The following is an 18,877-nucleotide window of genomic DNA, read 5'->3' on the forward strand; positions in this document are numbered from 1 at the left end:
TGTATGAACTACCTCTAATAATCCTACAAACTGGCATGGCTGATTACCACATATACATTTTAGTAAGAGCATGTTACATCATATTGACATGTCTTCTATTGCTAACACGTAATAGCAGGACTATAAAAATATGCATGGATCCATGTGTAGAATTCGTAATGTGCATGATATTGCTGAGAAGTATATAAGTGAATTGTACTAGCCCTTTCCACCAGTTCGGACATTTGGTTGTGTTGGCTAGTGCATGAAGCTTGACAAATATGACAAGATATTTCTGCATACAATTGAAAACCATAACTGACATTAGTAGAGAATACTTACAATAACACTCTGTGCAAAATGTCCAGTCAAACCATTTCTGCTCGTGTGGCACACCTTGAATTGCTCAAGTAGACTCATCTCTCTGTCTGTACTCTCATAGTATGCTTGCCTTGCCTTCTGATATTTTCGCAAGAGAAAATATAAATTAGTTTCACAACCACGTCACATGCCGACATGCGACAATTGAAAGTTTTCAAAAAAAAATATAAATAAAACAGAGACATCAATTTACGATGTATATTGTGCATCTATAAATTCTAAATGATTTACTAATTTAAATATAGTTGTACAGATAACATTCCTTACCATACAGTAGAGGTGTCCAATCAAGCTACGAGATCCTGTACGCTGTTGTAAACGTACATTATTACGAGCACGCATGTTACTTCGAGCGATGAACTACAAATGAAGACTTGTGAGACACATGCTTAAAAAGGAATCAGTAATGTGATCTTGTGTCACTGTCTTCACAGAACATACCAAATTCTTTTGAGCAGACCAATACTCAACAAGATCACACCATTGATCATCAGTCATCTGTAGTATAGGAGAGGTTGTTGGAATATCGCTAGGAGTCCTCCCAGCAAAGTATCTCATCTTTAGCCTATGGCGCTCCTGGCGCAACGCTGAAGAGAATATGCTCCTGATAACAATGATTACATTCTTCATGTCATCATCAAACTCAAGACATGTCTGTTTACAACAATGGGAACCGTTCATGTGTTAGATAGCTAGCCAACAAAAAGCTAGAGGGAATGTGAACGAGCAACATGGTATTGTTTACGAAAATGACTTACATGTAACATGTGCAGTAAACCTTCAAAATGGGAAGGGGTGTTTACGTGTTGTTTCCATGATGGAAAGATAGGAATTTGAGTCCTGACAAAAACGCCTGTGATCGATGCTATATTAGATGATTCTTGTGGATCCAGTGGCCTCCTGATACCTGCTATAACTGATGTGATGGGAAATCTTGTTCCCATTCGGGCAATCTTATTTTTAAGTGATTTCAAAGTCGTTGGCCCCCTTCGTTTTCTTGGTCGTGGTGGAACTGCAAATTTAAGCATTACATCAAGCTATCAAGGTATTTATGTAACGGAGCATGTAAGGGAACACGTACCTAATTCGGCCCCACCATCATCTTTAAGGAAGAAGTTGTCTCTGGCAGGACTAAATGTCGAGCGATCGTGATTAGTTAGGTGTTGAGAACCTGCTGTTGAAAGCTGGTCTGCTTGTGAATTGTTCTTGGGTAAGCTGGATTGGCAATTGGTGGGTGGGGAACATGTGGTTTGGTATTTTCTCCGTCTGAGCTTTTAGACCAACCGATGTGGGGTTAGGTCGAAGCTTTTTATGTTGGTGTTTCGCATTACAATATTTTTGCCTGGTCATCATTTTCAACTAGATTAGAGTGACTCTGAGTCTGAGACCTTGTTTTTACTCGTTCCCCTTTGCATTTGTTTGTGATACGACATGACCAGCTTGAACCCTTTTTATTTTTAGGTGAGTTGTCAGATATTGATCTTCCTGTTGAACTATGTTCTTCACCTTGTTGGTATTTGAAACGTCCTTACGTGAAGTCCCTGATGCCTGCCAGAGATAAACGGTACTTCAATCAACAAAATCATATACATGCTTGATACGATTATGCAACATAAGAACAGCAACCCAAGACATGATGAAACATATGTTATTATTATGTGTTAACTGAGCAGATGATAATGCTATAACTTGGGCTGGGTTGGACAGATACATCACAGTTATTGAAGATGCAACAATAATGCCAATGAAAAGAGCGAGCAATCACCTTGGGGGGTGGAGTAGGGTGCTTGACAAGGGCATCCTCTTTACTCAGGTCTCCCTCAGACTCTTGTTCAGTAGGATCAAGTTCTGAATAAGAAAATTGATTGTTATCGATGGAGACAAGATAGGTGTTTGATTGTTCACTGGTGATGCCTATATTTTCTCTTCGGCCCTCTTTGTACTCTACTACAGTATCTTTAGCATGCATTAGAAAAAAATGCTAACGAGATTTATCATGGAACTTTGAGTAGAGCAGTAGAAGGGAAAATTAGTAGTAGGAAGTAGATGATAGCTCAAAAAGGAATAAAGCGTAGATCAAAAATAAATGATTTCCCTGTGCATGCCAATTGATGATTACAAGATTTATAAACATGCAGTTTAATAATGTCGACTAATCACTCTGCAGGCTTGACTTCTACTACAGTCATACCAGATAGCACCAAACAGATTGTAGGAAAAGTAAACTTGAAACCCCTAAGGCCTTGTTTGGTACTAGTGTTTTAGTGGGGATTAGTGGGGATAATACTCTAGAGTATTGGGTGACAGCAGAATTCAATCCACTAGGTAGGGGTAGAGTATTGGGGATTGAAAAAATACACTAAATTTTGCGGAAAAGTAGGGATACGTGGGGATTAAACTCGCTCATACTCTAGCACCAAACATGCATTGGGGATAAGTGGGGATTCAAAGTTTGGAGCGGATTATCCCTGCTAATCCCAGTAAAACTCTAGTACCAAACAAGCCCTAAAACAGATCGCACGAAACTGATGTTCGGAAATGAAATGCATAACGGAAGTGGCTAAACACCAACCTTCGCATGGGGAGTGGACGGCTTTACGCTTTGGTTTCGCGCGGTGGACCGGTTGGGCGTGGGGTCTACCCATTTCACCGTGCGGTAGACCAGGGAGTCGGGAAGCAGATCCGACGCAGCGGCGGAGGTGGACGGCGTCCCTGAGCAGGATCCGGCGCGGTGGGCGTCGGCTACGGTGGAGCACAAATGGTGCGGTGTGCGCCTTCATCGGGGAAGCGGCTCCGGCTTGCTTGACAACGTCTTCTCGGACACTACAGCGGCTGGTCAGGAGGCTGTGGTGGCGAGGTGGGACGGTGGTGCACTGCCGTCGTCGGACGAGATGCTCCGATTCGGTGGGTGACGCGTGAGAAATGTGGGATTCGGCGCCTGTGCCGGTGGTATGTTTTAATGGCTGGGGTGAGATTGGCCTTGGCCCGAATAAGAGAAGAACCGCTGGGGACGTTTTTGATGAAAGGATAAGATGGGAAATTCGAACATTTGAAAATTGGAGGCGGCAACCCGAGCTATTTTCGCCGGTGTTTTGGCGCTTCGTTGAAATGGTTTGGTGGATGCACGAAAAAAAAATGGACGCGGTCCAACCCCATCAAGGTCTCATTTGTAAGCATGGGCGGTACGGCAGCCATCCTACCTTGATTTTTAGTGAATATTCATTCATATATATGTGTTTTTTTCTGAACATTTGAGTACTTAAAACGGACTTCATATGACAAAGTTGCGCCTATTTTAGTGAACACTGCGTGGAGCCGATTTCGAAAACAAAACATGGACTAGGTACCCAAAAACATATATAGACTCGTTCTCCGCATTAAAAAGATTGATGTATCATGGATCTTAGTATATGTAAAATAACCTTGAGCTATTCATTATCATACGCGTAGAATTGAAGACTTCAGATATTTCTTTATATTTGAAAGAAACGCCATGTTTCATCCGACAACATTTATCATCTCATTGAGTTGGCGCTGATTTTATATGTGGTGACGAAAACAACTGAGGCTCCTTTGATTTATAGGATTTGGATCCTACGGGAATTATTCTACACTATTGGTTATATTCATAGGGAACATATCCCATATGAATCTTGTACTACAAATCCTATATGAACAAAACATTAGGTCATCCCTCATGGAAAAATCCCTTTGGTACAATCAAAGAAACTCATATTCCCATAGGATTCAAATAGACAAGATGTACATACGTTTTTCCTATCCTATGACTTAAAGGACTCCTGAAATGGCTCGACAACAAAGATCATAAATTCCGAGTTGTGCATCGAGCAAAAGATATTGAAAAAATTCTTGATCGATCGAATTACAAAATGATTTTCAAAAGAACTAAAGTTTTGCCATTGATCACATAATTGGTATGTATATAGGTTCTACTTATAATAAAATATGTTTTGGTTTATTGGGATTGCGTTAGAATTACATGCATCACAATGTCTCGGGACTATTTCGGTATTTACCTCTTCTTTTAGAGTTCGCCCTATCTAAGATTATTTCCGACATTCGCCAATGTTTGCAAGGAATGGCATGCAGTCGATTCCCACCCTGTTTCGGAAAAAATGAAGAAAAAAAAAGTGAACTTGTGGCTATAAAATGATAAGCTTGAATTTTGATATGTTTGTAAAAAAACTAGCTTCAAAATATGGCCTACCATTTTATATAAAAAACCATGGGTCTTAACAAAAATGCCCAAGGTAAAATGTGCATTACCATTTTGGGGAAAGGTGCAATAAGATTTCATTTTATTGTGGGAAACAAATTGTTGTTGTTTTTTTGCCTTTTCTGAATAGCTAAAAAGGTGTCATCTTTTTTCCATACATTCCATAATGTCATAGAACATAAGCATCCGGTGTCCAGATATAGCAACAATTCAGTATAAGACAATACTAACATAGTTTCCATAAAGTACTGCTAACACATAAGAAAACAAAAGATCTAGATGATGACCCAAGAAACAACATCCTTGTATATAATAACAATCTATTGACCATATGGCGGCTTTTCACTACTAGGAAAAAGGCAATCAGTGGCGCACCACATATAGCCTTCAGTGGCGCACTAGTGGTGCGCCACTGCTATCACGCCACTGCTAACTCCTAGTAGTGGCGCACTAGGATAACAGTGGCGCACTGCGTGGTGCGCCATTGACATGTCCAGCAGTGCGCCACTATTACTCCAAAGTGGTGCGCCACTGTTGGTCAGTGGCAGTGCGCCACCACTGTCTAGACGAGGTGCGCCACTGCTACCGTTTTGCGTGCGCCCTTTGTTTCAGCGAGGTGGTGCGCCAGCTGCTGCGTGTGGACGTGCGCCACTGCTTTGTCTCCGGGACGTGCGCCACGAGATGAGATTCCTGGTGCGCCTTTGCTAGTCTCGGAGGATCACGGGCGGTGCGCCCTTTGGATCCCGCGCAGTGCGCCACTACTACTTAGTGGACGTGCGCCACTGATGGGCCACTAGTGCGCCACTGCTATGAATTTCGATTTTTTTTTGTATCCTGGCAGGTATTTATACAGGTTGTATATCACAAGCACAATACAGGATATATAACACATATAAACAATAGCACAGCTTATCCATACATAGTTCTTCACATTAGCCCCACATGATTCACAAGATTTCACATTAGAGAAGTTACGAGGTTACAATGCAAGTTATGGGGTTACAAAGTCGCAAATGAGCTAGTGGTTACACAAGATCGATCATCTAAAGTACAATCACATAGAAGAGAGCTAGAGTCACTACTAGCACCATCCCGATGATAGTGGTCTTCATCCGGTTCCTCCTCCGCTCCCTCCTCTCTCCCGCCAAATAGCGTGCGTATCTATCTTCGGCCTCCGCTCTAGTGGTGTACCCTTTGTAGCTGTTACCGCTAAAACGGTGAACCTGTCTCCGACACTCCTCCCAGTCATTGTAGACTCCGGGAACCTTGCCCTTGTACACGACATACCACGTCATATCTGCACATATATGAACAAGCCAAAGAAACATTAGTGCACGCTCATAGATGTTTGCAACGAATAAGAGCAAACTCAAAAACGATCCAAGTAGTATGAACTAAAAGGCATGCCTCATACATTGTTGGTCGGAACAAATATCAACATTTAGGGAAGGGGTTAGTGAAACCAAGTAGGATGCACAAGAGATTGATACTTGTGTCATCGCACCAGGTTCACTAGCCCCTCCCCCAAGTGTACAAGTGACCAAACATTCTAATCATCGGCATTTTAAAATACGAAAGCAAATGGAAGAATGACAAGGGCCTCATACTTTGTCGGTCGAAACAAATATGAACATCCCGGGATGGCGTTAGTGAGGCCAGGTAGGATGCACAAGAGATTGATATTTGTGCCATCACACCAGGCTCACTAGCGACACCCCGGAGTGTACAGTTGACCGAACATTCTAATCATCGGCATTTTAAAATACGAAAGCAAATGGAAGAATGACAAGGGCCTCATACTTTGTCGGTCGAAACAAATATGAACATCCCGGGATGGCGTTAGTGAGGCCAGGTAGGATGCACAAGAGATTGATATTTGTGCCATCACACCAGGCTCACTAGCGACACCCGAGTGTCTGATTGACCGAACATTCTAATCATCGGCACTAAAATGGAAGAAAGAGCCAAGTGGTATCAACTAGATAGCATATGCCTCATACATTATTGGTCGGAACAAATATTAACATTCCGTGAAGGGGTTAGTGAAACCAAGTAGGATGCACAAGAGATTGATACTTGTGTCATCGCACCAGGTTCACTAGCCCCTCCCCCGAGTGTACAAGTGACCAAACATTCTAATCATCGGCATTTTGAAATACGAAAGCAAATGGAAGAATGACAAGGGCCTCATACTTTGTCGGTCAAAACAAATATTAACATTCCGTGATGGCGTCAGCGAGGCCAGGTAGGATGCACAAGACATGGATATTTGTGCCATCACACCAGGCTCGCTTACGTCACCACGTAGTGTACAAGTGACCAACCATTCTAATCATCGGCCAAATGCAATTAAGAAGTGCCAACTCAAACAAGAGATAAGTAGCTACTATGAACTAAATGGAATGCCTCATACATTGTTGGTCAAAACAAATTTTAACATTCAGGGATGGAGTGAGCGAGGCCAGGTAGGATGCACAAGACATGGATATTTGTGCCATCACACCAGGCTCGCTCGCTCCACCCAGTGTACAAGTGACCAACCATTCTAATCATCGGCATATGCAAACAAAATTAACGACCAAATCAAGTGCGGAAAACGACAGAGCCATATATATAAGTTCACAAACATAGCCGAACTAGTAATTAATAGCAAGTAAAGTGCTGGATAAAGTTGATTACAACAGAAGCTCGTCTTTAGTTCACAACTACATAACTAGGCTCGCACATCAAGACTTTCTTGGAGCGTGGATAAAACCGCCGCCTTTCTTCAAGCACATCCATGAGTGGTAGTCGTCACCCTGCATTTGGAGCTTTGTGTCTATGTCACTGTTTGACGGCTGATAGCCGGCGAAGAACTCCCCCGCGCTTCTAACGACATCTTGATGGATGATTTCACAAAACTCTACTTGGATGCGGAAGAAGTCTTGCTTGATGCCGTCGTCAGGGACCCGCGCCAATTTGTTGGCCCAGTCTCTGAGATGCTCAGGTAGCGTAAGCTGCTGCTGGTCCCGTATGAACTTATCCATGTGATAGAGGGCGTAGTAGGCATCCTTGTTACTAGAAGGCGGCTTCTTGACGCAGGGAAACTTTGTTTGGTGCTTGAACACATGCTTCCCGTACCTAACATTTGGCCTCTGCATGTTGCCTTTCGCTTTGACGTAGCCATTGAGAGCATCATCAAGTACGGCCTTGACATTCATGTAGTCCGTGGTTGACTTACCGTCCGCATCGAGGTATGTGGCCACGGAATGCTTCGGGGTTATGGAGATGAGTGTGCAGGTTTTGTCTCTGCGTAGAACACATAATGTTTAAGAACATGACGATTGAAATCTAAAAAAATCACGAGTTAAGACCGGTACGGTGAGGGGGTGACTTACTCGGGAAATACAGGCAGGAGGATGTTACACTTCTTCTGGTTCGCTAGAAAGAAGTCTTTGAGGTATCCACTCACGACTGCCCGGTCTCCGGCGGTGGCCAAGTGGACGGCACGCATGTAGAAGGGGTCAGCTATCGCGATGTCCGGGATGTTGTGTCTAATGATCTGCATCGCCTTGCTGAGCGAGTATAGGCGAATGAAGGTGTAGTGCAGCGGATAACTGTTCAGCATGGCGAAGATGTCATCATACCGCAGGAAGATATTCTCCGCGAAGCCACTATCGACAAAGCCATGGCCCGAGGGCACCTTGGCAACATACACTGGGTATCCATGATCTTTCTCCCTGAGACGCCGCTCCTCCATAAACATAACACCGTCAACCAGAGATCGCATAGGACCGGGTGCAGCATCGTAGAATCTTTGAATTAGCATCCACTGACCCGACACATGCACCCTCGCCTCTATATTCTTGGGCACTGGTGGCCCGTCCTGAGCACGGATAGGTGCCGGCTGGCTGGCAGACTTGTCATCCTTCTTCTTTCTTTTCCGTCCCTTCGGCTTCATTTTTACTGGGACTGCATTCTCCTCTTCGCAAGCCTTCTTCAGTGTGTTAGGACTGATAACACTTCTCACCTCGGCTATCGGCTGAGTCTCGGTGAAATCGGCAGCTGGAGGCGTCTCCTGAGAACAGAATAGGTGCCGCTTGTTGCAATAGGTTTTCCCCTCGGCGGCAGCTTGAGAGGGTTGGCTACTGAGATCGTAGTCCATCACCCCAAAATCGAAGTTGCAGTCCAGGTTGGCGAACGTACTGTCCTCGTCCGGACCATCGTTCGGATCCTGTGCCATCTGCATGTCCACATCAGCTGATGGCGGCACCGTTGGGGTGGTCTTGCCATGGCTTGGCACCGGCACGGCTGGGGGTGCTGTCTGTGGGGTGGTGTCCCTCGCCCCCAAACGAATCTGGCTCTTTGGCCAAACCATGGACCAATTGAAGCAATGCTGGAGGGTAAGGACCTCATCTTCGTCGGCACCATGGGGTTGAAAGGGAGGTAGCACGTCGTCGTAGCCGCTAAGCACCCGAACCAATTGAATCCTATACACGTCGGGTTGCATGGGTCTACCGTGTAACTGACGGTTGCTCGGTTGAACGATTTTGGCCTTGGCAACATCGATCAACTCGCCGTTCACAAACTGCAGGAGAGTGCATGGGACGTCGACGGCGGAGCTCTGCGGAAAACATGTAGGGCGTTAGGGATGGCTAGCTAGTCAAAGGCAAGGATATGGAAGTCATTGGCCAAGGGTTGGTTACCGTGATGGCGTCCAGCTCGGCTAAGGTCGAGGCACCGCCGGCGGCGGGCGTGCAACTGATGGAGTGGCCGCTTGTTGGCGCGGTGCCGGGCGGCGTATTATCCGCAGCGACGGGTGCATTGAGCTGAAGTAATGGCGCCGTGGGAGACACCAAGGTTGGCGCCGCGGGAGCCACCACGGTTGGCGCCGCGGGAGCCACCAAGGTTGGCGCCGCCGGAGCCACCAATGTTGGCGCCGCCGAAGACACCATTGTTGCCGCCTGCGGACTCACCGATGGCTCCACGCTGTGGGAGTTGCTGCCCGTGAAACTGGGAACCGGGGGAGGCCCCTTTTTTCCTCCCTCATACCACGCGTCCAGACCGGCAACCAAGGTAGGGATGAGGGAGCTAAGCGTCGTGCCCACTTGGTCCTCCACTTGCTGTCTTTGCGTCCTCTGTTGGGTCTCCACGATTTGTTGCACTTGTTGCCGCACTTGCTCCTCGACCAATGTCGGGATCTGCGCAACTTGTGCCTTGAGCTGTGCGACCTCCTTCTCATCGATGGTGGCCTTTCTCTCCTTTTTCCCCGACTTATAGTATTCTGACCATTTCATAGAGCATCCTTCGCCGACCACACGACCAGCCGACGTCGGCTTACTCAATGGATCCCTCTTCTTGTGGGCATTCAACGCCCTATTTAAAGGGTTGTCCCAAGGGGCACACTGCGAGGAGCTCGTGGACCCCGCGCCGCTACTAGCTTCCTTTTCACTTTCCGTAGCGACCTCCTTAGCCTATGGGAGGAACATGCATGAACCATTTAGAAATTTGGATTCATCAATAAGAATGCAACCATAAAGGAGCTAATTAAGCGGGTGCATTCCTTACCAGAAGAGCCTCAAACTGCTTCACATCCGGAGTGGTGGTGAGTTCCTTTGTTTCCGGGTCAATACGGTACCGGGCCAGGAGAAAGTTCCTGGTTTGCTTGTTTGTGTATTGCGGGAAGAGGGGCTCGAGGCCGTTCTTCACACGCTCCTCATCCGCGGCCGTCCCATTTCGGTTGCGCCACCCTAAAACCGCCAGGACCAAGTTTGTGGGTGCCTAAGTTCAGTTTTCGCATGTCCTTCCCCCACTGACTAGAATCCAACGTTGACTCGCTCTCGCACTTGATCTTGAAATCAGCGTAGTCTTGCTCGGTGATCGAGGGATTTGACTCCTTGATCTTCTCGTAACTCTCACCACTATTAATCATTTTCTTCACTCGGGTCCTCCAACTAGCGAGGGCGGTGCTCATCTTCGTGAGGGCGGCATTGTGCACTTTGTTCCGCATGAGACGCTTTTCTGAGCAGTCCACCGGGAACTCGTATCATTCATGTAGCTTCTTGAAGAGGAGGGTGCGCAAATTCGCTCGGTCAGGATGCCTGAGGTTCTCGGTGTTGATCGAGACCGTGCTCCGGAGGATGCACCCGAGTTGGGCAGAGTACCCTTTGACTAAATCAGGGGGCGCCGTTGGATGCCCACTGGCGTTCACTTCGGTGAATGCTTGCTTCACGGTGCTGAGCACATTCGGGCGACGCTCCCTTCGTAGCTTCTTCGGTGCGCCGGTGTCATCCTCGGTGGCACCATCTGTGGTGTCATCCTCGGCGGCACCATCAGTGGTGTCATCCTCGGCGGCATCGTCCGCTCGGTACTCTGGATCGGTGCCATCATCCTCGCCGTCGTCGCGGCGAGGTTGTGACTCCATCAACTCCATTTCATCGGTTAGCATCCAGAACGGCTTGCTGCCGCTGCCGCCGGCCTCTTCGTTGTTGGCCATGTTCGAACTAAGTAGGAAAAAATGCATAAAATTAGCGCAAGATTTCACGGAAAAATTGGGCATGACCTATGCTAATTTATGGACATATGAGTGCCCCATTTTCGCCGAAACGGAAATGAATCAACATTTCAGCGATAATGGGCAACTCTGTCGATCCCTGCACAAGAATATGACACCATATAGACATGCAAAACAATCCACCAGCTGAGCACCATGGCACATATACACCAAAAAATCCAACTGAGCACCATAGCACATGTACACTAATTGAGCACCATAGCACATATCGACCAGCTGAGCAGCCAGTACCACCATCCAACAAAGACCTAGTAGCGGCAACAAGCTAGATAGCAGCAGACAAGCTAGCGGTAGCTAGCGACAAGCTAGCTAGCGTAGCTAGCACCAAGCTAGCTAGCAGCAAGCTAGCAGTAGCTAGCAGCAAGCTAGCAACAGCAAGCTATAGCAGCGCAAGTAGAAGGCCTGAAGCAATTACCAGCAGCAGCAATAACAATTGAGCAGGTCCGGCACCGGGAAGAAGACGATGACGCTCCGGGAAGAAGACGACGATGCTTGAGCAGGTCCGCCTCCAAGTCGATGAAGGGTGCCGACGAGGTTGCAGCCACTGGAGCACCTAAACAAAGAAGCTATGAAGGTTACTGGAAGTCGTAAATAAATAAAAGAAATTTCTCTCAAGTACCAACTAAATATCTTGCACCTAAACACTACTGCTCCTAAGCACTACTGCTCCTAAGCACCTAAACACTACTGCTCCTAAGCAGCAGCAACAATTGTGAACCTAACAGCAGCAGCAACACCTAAGCAACATCTAACAGCAGCAGCACGTAAGCAACAACCTAACAGCAGCAGCACCTAAGAAGCATCTAAAACCTAGCAACTAACAACAACCTAACAGCCTAGCAGCAGCACCAATCAACCTAGCAGCAGCACCAATCAACCTAGCAACTAACAGCAACCTAACAGCCTAGCAGCAGCAGCAAGTAAGCTAACAACCTAGATGCAGCAGCAAGCAAAAAATACCCAATTTTACAACCCTAGCAAGCAGCAGCAGCAGCAAGCAAGCAACCTAGCAGCAGCAGCAACCAAGCAACCTAGCTCTGCTCTCTGACTCTCTACATACTAGCTTAACAGCAGTAGGAGTGCTGATGCTCATACAGACACAACACTAGATATCTACTAGAGCAGCCAAATACAAACACAACACCAACTACATATTTACCATTAAGTTCTTTGATCAGCCAAATGAAGCAAGTGTGCTATTTTTATGAACAGAACCACAGAACTAGATATGAACATGCCCACATTCAAGTATGGTTTCACCTTATAGTGGAATACAAGTTCAATAATCATTAGCTATTCAGGATTTTCCTAATGTACTGTTATTTATTACACAACATAGTCATATATTCACTCAATACTGCTTGATATATCAATGTAAAATACCTTAAACAGAGAAATATCTTAAATTTGCATAGACATCTGTAGGAGTAAACACGATACACACATTTCTACAGCATCATCATGAAGCAAATTACTAGCATTTCTACAGAATCATCATGCAGCAAGCATAGGGAGGAGGAGGAGCATAGGGAGCTCACCCTGAGCAGTAGGTTGGGGAGGTGAATCGAGGGGGGAGGCGACCGCTGGCGGGGAGGTGGTGTCGAAGAGGGGGAGAGACCGTGCTGCTCCTGCTCCTGCTACGCGGACGTGCGCGACGTGCTGCAACTCAAAGAAGGTCGCCGACGTGCTGCTCCTGCTCCGCGGCGAGCTTGAGAGGATCTGCTTGGGGGAGAGACCGTGAGGCGGGTGGGGATCGAGGGGGGGAGGCCGCCGGCGGGGAGGTGAATCGAGGGGTACCTGCGCGACGCCGCCGGGGTCTGTGGTCGCCGGGGTCTGCGCGCGTCGCCGGGGTCCGAGGTGAATCGAGGGAGGGGTGTCACCGGTGGGAGGTGGCGTCGGAGAGGGCGTCGCCGGTGGGAGGTGGCGTCGAAGAGGGGGAGCCGGTGAGATCGAGATCGAGGCGCCGGTGGGGAATGGGGAATGGGGATGGGGAGAAGAAGATGGTCGGGATTTGGCTAAGTCCCCGACCCCCCCTAAGCAATGGCGCACTGCTGGGGGTGCGCCACAGTGATGCTTAGCAATGGCGCACCACTAGGGGTGCGCCACTACGAATTTAGGATAGGGTCAAAAACAATTTGGCTCGTACTGTTGACAAGATCCGCACCGTACCGCAATGGCTAGCTATCTGTCCCCTGTTTGGTTTACCCTGGCCGGCCAGGTTCGAACCCTGGCGGCTCCAATTTTTTTAACTTTTTTTAAAATGATTTAACCTAGTAATAAATAGCATAATACACCAAAATAAAAGGCATAAATAATTATAATTATGTAGAATATTTAAAATACTATAGAATCTAGAAAATATCCAAAAATATAAATTATATGTCTATTTTGATCGGTACAATGTGTAGATTAACAATATGACATCCATTATTCATACAAGAAAATGATACATACTTATCTTTTCACAATCTTCTTGCCCTTCTTTCTCGCGGTTGAATAATTTAGCCCCGGAACTCCTAGACTTCTTCTCTTGAATGGACGGCCTTTAGGTAGGGTGGTCCTGCTTCTTCTTGTTGTGTATGGTTCTTCATCATCGTCGTCATCTTCCATCTTCGGATCGCCGTACTGGTCAAAGTCTAGCTCGTTGGCGGCTCCATCCATTCCGATGATGCTCCTTTTGCCTCTCCTCACGACAACACGGCTGGGCTTTTGCGGGTCGGTAATGAAGAAGCATTGGTCCACTTGGGAAGCTAGTACCCATGGCTCATATTTCGCGGTGACCTTTGCGCCCGCTGTCTTGGATTTGGCTTCGGGTATAACCATGGTGGTGAAATGCCGGTCTTCTTTTATGACGTTCTTGGCCCACCTGACACGGAACATCGGCACATTCTCTCCGGCGTAGCTCAGCTCCCAGATCTCCTCGATCTTTCCGTAGTATCTCTGCTTGACGTCACCGGTGTAGGACTCCATCGTTACCCCGGAGTTCTGATAATCGCTCTTCATGTCCTTTTCCTCGGTGTAGAATGTGTAGCCGTTGATATCGTACGCCTGAAATGTCATTAGGTTGTGTTCGGCGCCCTGTGACAAGGCGAATATGAGTTTTTCTTCCGCAGAAGAATCCTCGTCTATAGGGTACGTCAGCATCTTGTCCTTGAACCACCGCGTGAAGGTTGAGTTGTGCTCTTTGATTATATCTCCGTCCGTCCTCTGTTGGCCCTGATCACTGTACGTCTTTGCGATGAAGGTTTTGTGCTCTACCACCCAAGGATCGACCACGTCTATGTGTTGTAGCGCGACTAGGTTTGCTCTTTCAAAGTCGGCGATTCGACCCTTGAAGTCGACATGCATTTCGCGGCTACCGTCGCGGTGACCCCATCCAGCGAGCTTCCCGAGATGCCTGTTTACGGGCAGGCCAACGGGGTTCTCGATTTCTAGATAACTCGTGCAGAAGGAGATGCACTCTTCGGTCAGAAAGCCTGATACGTCCAATTTGCATCACTATTTTATATCATAATTTGCTGTTATTCATTGATATATTTCATATTAGGACACAACACTTATGTTATTTCATCTATTTTGCATGTTTCATCATTATTGGAGGATCAAGCACCGGAGCCAGGATTCTGCTGGAAAAAGCACCGTCAGAACGCAATATTTCGGAAGATCAACTGTGGAAGGAAATTATACCAAAAATCCTATTTTTCAAGATGACGAAGGAAGCCAGAAGGAGGAGCCAGCTGGACCCAAGGTGGGCCCAGACCATAGGGCGGCGCGGCCCATGGCCTGGCCGCGCCACCATGTGGTGTGGGGGCCCCACAGCCCCTTTCGCCTCCTTTTCTTCGCGAAACCCTTCGTCCCGAAAACCTAAGCCACAGAGGGTACCTCGCGAAGAGTTACAGCCGCCTCTGCGGGGCGGAGAACACCAGAGAGAAAAGAGCTCTCCGGCGGGCAGGAATCCGCCGGGGAAATTCCCTCCCGGAGGGGGAAATCGACGCCATCGTCACCGTCATCGAGCTGGACATCATCTCCATCATCATCATCATCTCCACCATCATCACCACCGTCTCCACCGCAGCACCTCGTCACCGCTGTAGCAATTTGGGTTTGATCTTGATTGTTTGATAGGGGAAACTCTCCCGGTATCGATTTCTACTTGTTGTTGATGCTATTGAGTGAAACCATTGAACCAAGTTTATGTTCAGATTGTTATTCATCATCATATCACCTCTGATCACGTTCCATATGATTTCTTGTGAGTAGTTCGTTTAGTTCTTGAGGACATGGGTGAAGTCTAAATGTTAGTAGTGAACTATGGTTGAGTAATATTCAATGGTATGATATTTAAGTTGTGGTGTTATTCTTCTAGTGGTGTCATGTGAACGTCGACTACATGACACTTCACCATTTATGGGCCTAGGGGAATGCATCTTGTATTCGTTTGCCAATTGCGGGGTTGCCGGAGTGACAGAAACCTAAACCCCCGTTGGTATATCGATGCAGGAGGGATAGCAGGATCTCAGAGTTTAAGGCTGTGGTTAGATTTATTCTTAATTACTTTCTTGTAGTTGCGGATGCTTGCAAGGGGTATAATCACAAGTATGTATTAGTCCTAGGAAGGGCGGTACATTAGCATAGGTTCACCCACACAACACTTATCATAACAATGAAGATTATTTAGCCGTATGTAGCGAAAGCACTAGACTAAAATCCCGTGTGTCCTCGAGAACGTTTGGTCATTATAAGTAAACAAACCGGCTTGTCCTTTGTGCTAAAAAGGATTGGGCCACTCGCTGCAATTGTTACTCTGGCACTTTACATACTCGTACTTTATTCAACTGTTACATCAAAACCCCCTGAATACTTGTCTGTGAGCATTTACAGTGAATCCTTCATCGAAACTGCTTGTCAACACCTTCTGCTCCTCGTTGGGATCGACATTCTTACTTATCGAAAATACTACGATACACCCCCTATACTTGTGGGTCATCAAGACTATTTTCTGGCGCCGTTGCCGGGGAGTGAAGCGCTATTGGTAAGTGGAATTGGTAAGGAAAACCTTTACTGTTTGTGCTGATTTTATTTCTTCCTGCTGCTATAAGTCATTATGGAGAGATCTTCTCTTCAATTTCTATTTGGGAAATCTACTACTACTGCAACGGTAGTGGATGAGGCGCCAGGTGAGGAAGTGATACCATATAAAATACCTATGAAAATTATTGAACGTGTTATGGATAACCGCTATGAAGGGGATGGAACTGTCCACCCTGGAGATCATTTATTGTTCTTGCATGAATTATGCGGTTTATTCAAGTGTGCAGGTATTGCTATGGATGAAGTGAGGAATAAACTATTCTCTATATCGCTGTCTGGTAAGGCGGCGCATTGGTATAAATTACTGGATAATGGGGATTCTCTTGAATGGAATGATATTGTGCCCCGGTTTTATTCTAAGTTCTATCCTCCAAGTGAAATTCACAAAGATCGTAACCGCATATATAATTTCTGGCCTCATGATGGAGAAAGTATTGCCCAAGCTTGGGGGAGATTGAAGTCTTTAATGCTCAAATGCCCCATTCATGAGCTTCCTGGTAATGTTATTATTGATAATTTCTATGCAAGACTTTCTTTTCAAAACAAGACCTTGCTGGATACTTCTTGTTCTGGATCATTTACACGCAACAAAGAAGAGTTTAAAAGGGACCTTCTTGATCGGATCCAAGAAAATACTGAAGGTTGGGAGAACGACAAGGATAGAGAATCAGGTATAATTTATGAGTATAAATGCATTGAAGCTTTTATGGATACTGATAAATTTCGTAATATGAGTGCTACATATGGTCTTGATTCTCAAGTTGCTGCAAATCTTTATAAAGCTTTTGCCTCTCATTATGAATTGCCTAAGAAGAATTTTGATAAGTATCATGAACCGTATAAAGATAAAATTGATTCATCTATTAATAAATGCGTTGTAGTTGAAAACCTGATCATATTATTCCTGAAGTTTATATTGAAAAACTCCTTTCCTCGCTAAAATGAAGGAGTACTCTGTTATAAATAGTGCGGTTCATAAAAGTGAAAAGAAACCTGTAGAACCTGAAGAACAAATAAAAGTTGAACCTGCTGTTGCAATAGTTAAAGATCTTGTGACTGAAAATGTGGAGGATGGTCATATTATTTTCTGTGAAGATGCTTCTAATATTGTTTCACATCCTAATAAACCCAAACAAGTTAGTGTTCCTATGCTATCTGTTAGAATTGGTGATCATTGCTATTATGGATTATGTGATATTGGTGCAAGTGTTAGTGCTATTCCTTATGAGCTTTACACGGAGATTATGCACGAAATCGATTCTTGTGAACTTGAAGATATTGATGTGGTTATTCAGCTGGCTAATAGAGAAACTATTTCTCCAATTGGTATTGTTCGAGATGTGGAAGTTCTATGTGGTAAGATTAAATATCCTGCTGACTTTTTGGTACTTGGTTCTGCTGCTAGTGATTATTGTCCTATTATTTTTGGTAGACCTTTTCTAAATACTTGTGGAGCTATTATAGATTGCAAGAAAGAGAAAATTTTGACTAAATTTGCTGGTGAATCTTATGAGTTTAACTTCTCTAAATTTACCAAAACTCCTTATAAAGCTGATTTGCCTAGTGATGATTTTAAAATGGAGCAGTGTGCATCTATTGTTCTTGTTCCTAATAATCCTTTGCAGCAACATTTGGAGAATAGCGAGAGTGAAGTTTTTAGGAAAGAAAGAGATGAGCTTGAGGAAATTTTTCTCCGCCAACCTATTCTCAAGCATGATTTACCGGTGGAAGATCTGGGTACAACACCGCCACCAAAGGAAGATCCTGTTTTTGAATTAAAGCCTTTGCCTGATAATCTTAAATATGCTCATATTGATGATAAGAAAATATATCCTGTTATTATTAGTTCTAAGCTTTCAGAGATTGAGGAAGAAAGGTTATTGGAAATATTGAAGAAACACCGAGGAGCTATTGGCTACACTCTTGATGATTTGAAGGGGATTTCTCCTTCTATTTGCCAACATGCTATTAATATGGAAGATGATGCAAAGCCTGTTGTGGAACATCAGCGTCGTCTAATTCCGAAGATGAAGGAAGTGGTAAGGAATGAGGTATTAAAACTTCTTGAAGCTGGTATTATATATCCTATTGCTGATAGTAGATGGGTTAGTCATGTGCATTGCGTTCCCAAGAAAGGAGGAATGACTGTTGTGCCTAATGATAATGATGAGCTCATCCCTCAAAGAGTAGTTGTAGGGTATAGAATGTGCATTGATTTTCGAAAAGTTAATAAAGTTACTAAGAAAGATCATTACCCTTTACCATTTATTGATCAAATGCTAGAAAGATTGTCTAAAAATACTCATTTTTGCTTTCTTGATGGTTATTACGGGTTTTCACAAATTGTGTTAAAACTAAAGATCAAGAGAAAACCACTTTTACTTGTCCCTATGGAACTTATGCTTATAGACGCATGCCTTTTGGTTTATGTAATGCTCCTGCTACTTTTCAAAGATGCATGTCTGCTATTTTTCATGGTTTTTGCGAGAGTATTGTAGAGGTATTCATGGATGATTTTTCCGTCTATGGGAATTCTTTTGATAGTTGCTTGCGAAACCTAGATAAAGTTTTGCAGAGATGTGAAGAAACTAACCTTGTTCTTAATTGGGAGAAATGCCACTTTATGGTTAATGAAG

This window comes from Lolium perenne, chromosome 7, assembly GCF_019359855.2.
Source record: "Lolium perenne isolate Kyuss_39 chromosome 7, Kyuss_2.0, whole genome shotgun sequence".
Taxonomy (NCBI): domain Eukaryota; kingdom Viridiplantae; phylum Streptophyta; class Magnoliopsida; order Poales; family Poaceae; genus Lolium; species Lolium perenne.